Here is a 5,780-nt window from a genome sequence, read left to right as displayed (position 1 = left end):
AAGTATTGAACTGAATATAGATCTGCTCTCACAAACGTTTTTAGAGAGGAGGGTACATGGACTTACATATTTATGATTCATAATATTACTCAAGAGCAGTAGTTAATTAAACAGAATATGTTACCGTGGTTTATTTTAATGTATTATTGCTTCTTTCTGTGTTTTCTACTTGCACTCAAACATATGATTTGCAATTTGGTCTCATTTTACACACTGAATATTAAGTTAGATATCTCTACCACACCTTTCTACAAGAACCATTAATCCTCCACTCTATCCACTGATTGAATTAATGCCTTTTAATTTATTTTTTATTCTTTGCAGAATGAACCAGATAGCAGAGAGGTAAGATTCTTTCTTTCCCCCAACTAATCTCTCTTTCAGTAAGCTATGATGAATGTTGAATGTCTTCGTCGTTTCAATTTTTATTTAACTACAATTGTATCCAGGTACTCAGGTACTTGGATTAATCTCTCAATTTTCTGTTTTGATTACATTCTTATTCAATTCCTCCTTTGACATTTGATAAGGATGAACTTACTAAACCTTTAGACCTGGTAAAGAATGAACCAAATATGGTGTCTCCTTTAGATTTTAAAACTAGATCATAAAACTAAAACTAATTATCTTTTATTTTACCTAAGAGATATTTTGGTTTACCTAAGCAAATGAGGAACTTGTGTTCAAATGGAAAAACATGCTCCTTTTTGGTGTGTGTTTTTCATTTTTATAATTCACAATTTAATTTCTACAGGCAGTCCTCAAAGAAAGAAAGTTTCTCAGGTTTGCTGTGGCGGTAAGCATCATCCACTTATTCTTCTGAAATGACGAACATATTTTTCTCAAAAAATAAACTTAATTTTTGTTTATAAATATAGTTTTCACTTGACCTGATCAAACCTTTTCTTCTTTCACTCATCCAAGCACCCACAAAGAATATTGAAATTATATGTGCAAATATTAAAAAGCTGCTTTAAATAATAATTTGTACCTGTACTTTTGACTCTTTGCAAAACACTTATGCTTCCTTTTGCATAACCTATGTAGAGTTTTACAATTTTCATGCTCATTATGTTGGAATGTTCTGTATCTCTAAACGATACCCTGTGTGTGTTTTGTATATTATTTTCTGTAATTTTGCGACTGAATTGTCAAATAAAACACAAATAGAAATTTTACTTCAAGACCACTATTTAAAAGATTTGATAAGCAACCCAACTTTTTCTGAATGGTGTGTAACATAACTTTCCTTTTTTTTGTAGCCTTTATTAGAACAGCTTAGAAAGGTAAGAAATTCTCCACAGAATATGCTATAAGTTAGCAAAGGGAAGCAAGTTTTGTTCTGTCCAGTGAGTGTTGTGGCGGTGTGCCAATTCTTTATTGCCTTTTTATGGAAAAAAACACTAGATTATTGAATCAGACAGAAGAGATCAAGAGAACTCAGAGCTCTGACTTAAACAAGGTTAAAGATAGTAACAGTAAAATTTAGTGGAACAAAATTTTAAAGTATTTTTAAGTGCACATTTACATACTGACAGCTTAAATTTAAAAAGCTTAGCAATGAGACACAAGGCAAGGAATGATATAGCAAGAAATATTAATGCATTCACAAAAAAAGCATATTTATTTTTTAATTTGCAGCAGAACAATGAAGGTACGTTTTCTCATAGATATTCATTTATTTATGTCCCTCTTTACTAACGTTTCTCTCTTTTTTTCTATCCTTAAGGAAAACATCAATGAACTGAGCAGGGTAAGGAATATCAATGATATTTAAATTATTTTAAAATTTAGTTCTTTCAAAAATGCATTTTATAACCTACACTTTATTGGTTTCAACAGAGAGAACTTCTGAGAGAAAAGCAGAGTGACGAACTCAAGGTAACAAAAATTTTCTTAAGACAGTGTGTCAAAAAATGTATTCTGCAGTAGGAAAAATGTGTTAATTTAGAAAAAAAGTTTTCCTGTGGCATTTATACTTTCCTTGAACTTTCAAAATGACTAATGAATTCTACTGAGATTCTATATTGATTTTATTGATTTAACTTTGTAACTAGGAGGAGACAAGGCATTAGTATAAATGAATGAATGGATGAATGAGTGAATGAATGAATGAGTGCAATTATGGACTGACCAACTGTTTGCACTTATCACCAAAACTGAATGAATGAATGGATTCATGAATGAATACTAAGAGTATTATATAAAGCAATATATCTGCTCCAAGAATGTTTTACATAGTCATGATTATTCACTTTCTTTAAACATGATTTTTTGATCTGGGTTGTCTATCAGGTTTTTAATAGATTTAGTATTAAGAGACCACACAGGTACTCAAAATTTATGAGATAAAATATATATCCTTTTAATTATCCTTCATAGCTGAATGATCATCTTTTCTTGGCAGGATACCAGGAATGAATCAACTGAAGTAAGATTCTTTATTTTAAAACTATTAAATATAATATAAAGAAAAGAAGGAAGTAAAAACATTTCCTTTAAATACCCTAACCAAAATGAATGAATAATTCTCTTAGGTCAAAACTAAGAAAGATATCTCTAATTCAAAGAAAAAAAGATTCAACATATATGTTGGCCAGAATTATCTGGATAACTAAACCAATACTAATATTTTGAGCTTAAATTCTATGGTTCATGTCACTGCTCTCTATATTGCTATGGTCATGAAAACTGAACACAACATACTAGATGGAGAAAATCCATTTTTCTTAAATATTTATACATCGTTGAACCAATGCTTTGTGCACTTTTATTTACCACATGATCTTTAATCCAATGCTCTGTTTTGTCATCCAAAAGTCAAGTTAAAAAAAGATTAGGCTAGTTAAAGGAAAATGTAGGATTATTTACATAGATTTACCACTACATATAAGAAACTACAATAGTTTTTATTAAACTCTGAAATGCAGATTAAAGGGGTAAATTCTTTGGTTAGTCTGGTAGGTAGGCTTTTTTTTTTCCTTATCACTTCACTATTGCCACACATTTCTATTTCCTTTGGCATCTATTTTATTTGGTAATTATCATTTTACATTTGAATGTTTGTCATGAAAAATAAAGTTAATTCTCTTTTCTTTTCTAAGGATCATGGCATGGAAGATCCTGAGGTAAGACCTTTATTTTAATAAAGTCTGTGCTTATATATCATAGATAGTATACACTCTATGCTTTAAGAAAGCTATCTTCTCAAATCGAGCAAGATTGAACTTCTCAAACAGGGCTTTTATACCCAAGAATGTACAATGTTGAGCTAGATAAAGTTAAAATTAGAAGAGGAAATTTGTCATTTAAATGATAATCAGGAAGAACATTGCTTATTTATTTAAAAAAAGAGTAAAAAGCAAAATGTGTGTAAGTATTCAAAATGAAACATGAGACTCACAAAAATAAAACCCTGCTTCTGCCATCCCAGGGTATGAGCTCACTCTCGTATGTTGAGGGTGGTCCTCGGCAGACAGAATCTATTTCAGCAATTACCTTGGATCAATGGGCTATGCTACCTAATCTAAAAATATGGGGAAAACTCTCCCAAAAGACAAATAGCTTGTTGCATGTTAAAATTAATATTTTAGTATGTATTTGGGAACAAAAATTATATCCATATGTAAAGATAAACATCCATGACTTAGGAAAAAAACTAAATATTTCAAAGGGTAGATGGTTTAGAAGCTAGTGTAATTTTATTCCATACTGAAATTGCTTGTTCTATTTTAATATTTCCAATTTATTCGCATCAAAACTGCCCCAAGAGTATTAGAGAATAGAAACTCAACCCAGGGTTTCAGGCAAGCCAGCTCAACAGGGCTCTTCCTTCCAGGTTTCATTTTTATCACAGGAATATATGCATTTGCATTCTACTCAAGCATGTATCTGTGTTTGTCTTAATAAAAAATTGTTTTTAAGTTATCAGGTAAGTTATTATACTCCCCTCTCCAACATATTTTAAATAAAATGGACAATCCAAGAATGTACATTATATTGGCCTTAAATCTTTTCATACCAATTGTTGTAATTCTAAACAAGGAGTTAGCAACCCAGCGTGAAAGTGTGGAACTAGTTTCCTTCCAATTCTAAAAGTCACAGAGTCATGATTTTCTTTCTTTTAGCAAAGGGAATTTGGCAGCAGTTCATCAAGTGAGGTAAATCATTTTGATGTTAATTCAGTATCCCAATTAGAAAATGTTTATGAAAGCTTGTTGTACCATGAAGGTTACCTGTCCCCTAAGGTCTCATTGTACAAGACACTATGTATACAGCTCTATCCTAATTTTAACATACAAGGAGATCAACCCAACAAATGTAAGAAAGCAAATATTTGTCAGAAACAAAATTACAGAATTCTTTCTGGGCAAACAATACTATCTGTGTATCTTTGGTTCCCAAACTTTTTTTTTTCTAATATGTTTTGACCTTCCCAGATTTTGGTAGACCTAGATCTTGTTAAAAATTACAATAATGGCTATGCTTCTAAATCAATGATATAAACATGATATATCCTTTGTAGAAATCGATCAATTCTAGGTTAATCAGACACTGGAGTCCTTTGCTCTTTGTTAACCTGGAGGAGAAAAAGAGCAGGAATACAGGGTGATGAGGTCCTTCCTTTAACTTTGTGAGAAGACCTTCATCCAGGTTACAAAATAAACCCAACCCCATTATGTGGAGTTTCTGTGAGTTTGATAAAAGTGAATATTTCACATCGACCTCCAATATTCTGAATAACTTCCCTGGTGAAGGCGGTGAGAAGAGAAAAGAGAACCTTGGAGACGACATGTACCTTGAATTATTTATCTCGTCTAAGTTACCCAGGAATTTGTGGCTAAAATCAGTTTATCACAGTTAAGCAATGGAGTGTCTGGTTAATTGGTATTCTTACCTTGAATATAAATTAATGTCATAAAACTAACAATGCATGTTTTTATTTTTTAAGGAAGTTGTTCCCAATAGCAATGAGGTGAGATATATTTAGTAAATTTAAAATATATTAACATTTTCTGGGATATGTTAAAATATCCTTAAACTTTTTTTTTAGCAGAAGCGCTTTCAAGGGGAAGATGTGCCCTCTGAACGCTATCTGGTAAAATTTTATTAAAAGTTTATCAAAGGCAAATGTACCAAGGAATGAGTAAGAATCTTATATTGATAAATTATTTCTCCTTTTTAATATCTGCTAAACTTTAATACACAGTAAGCAGTCTAACAGACTCTAGATGTTTACTGATCCCTTCTGAAAATAAAAGTAACAACTTTTTTACCCCAGGTATTTAATTCATGCTTTCATTTGAATATTTGTGTGTTATAGTCTACTTTAGGATCTGAATAGCAGAGTATTGGAATGGCACTCTATAGATTTGGCCAGAATTGAGTTCGACTTTAAGCTCTACCTTTCACCAGCATGTGATGTTAGACAGTTTACTTGTCTGCTATAAGTCTATAATCTAAATTCTAAAATGACAACACAATAATAAATATTTAATCATGTAAAGCAATTAATACAAGCAAGACATAGCACAAAGTAAGCACTCAGTAAATGTGGCTTGTATTAGAAACATCATCTTTTCCCACTTCATCTAATATTCTAACTTACTCCGCAAAAACCAGAAAGCAAAAGCCACTTTCAATTTTTTTAGCAATTCTGACATGACACACTGTAAGTGAAATTGCCTAAATACTCATTTATATCTTACTGCATTATAATTTATTTTAAGTTAAAAATAAGTTAAGAAAATAGTTTTTCTAATGGTTTAAAGAAAATAATT

General features: G+C 31.0%; 1 long non-coding RNA gene across 1 annotated transcript; it reads left to right on the top strand.

The window, feature by feature from the left end:
• The first annotated feature begins 323 nt into the window (after positions 1-323).
• LOC125964324 (uncharacterized) lies at positions 324-1,753 on the top strand. The gene is made up of 4 exons (XR_007477247.1): positions 324-345; positions 755-796; positions 1,263-1,286; positions 1,730-1,753. It is a non-coding gene; the product is annotated as an uncharacterized LOC125964324 (long non-coding RNA).
• The last annotated feature ends 4,027 nt before the right edge of the window (positions 1,754-5,780 follow it).

This window comes from Orcinus orca, chromosome 4, assembly GCF_937001465.1.
Source record: "Orcinus orca chromosome 4, mOrcOrc1.1, whole genome shotgun sequence".
Taxonomy (NCBI): Eukaryota; Metazoa; Chordata; class Mammalia; order Artiodactyla; family Delphinidae; genus Orcinus; species Orcinus orca.
This window is presented reverse-complemented; position numbering and strand designations above follow the sequence as displayed.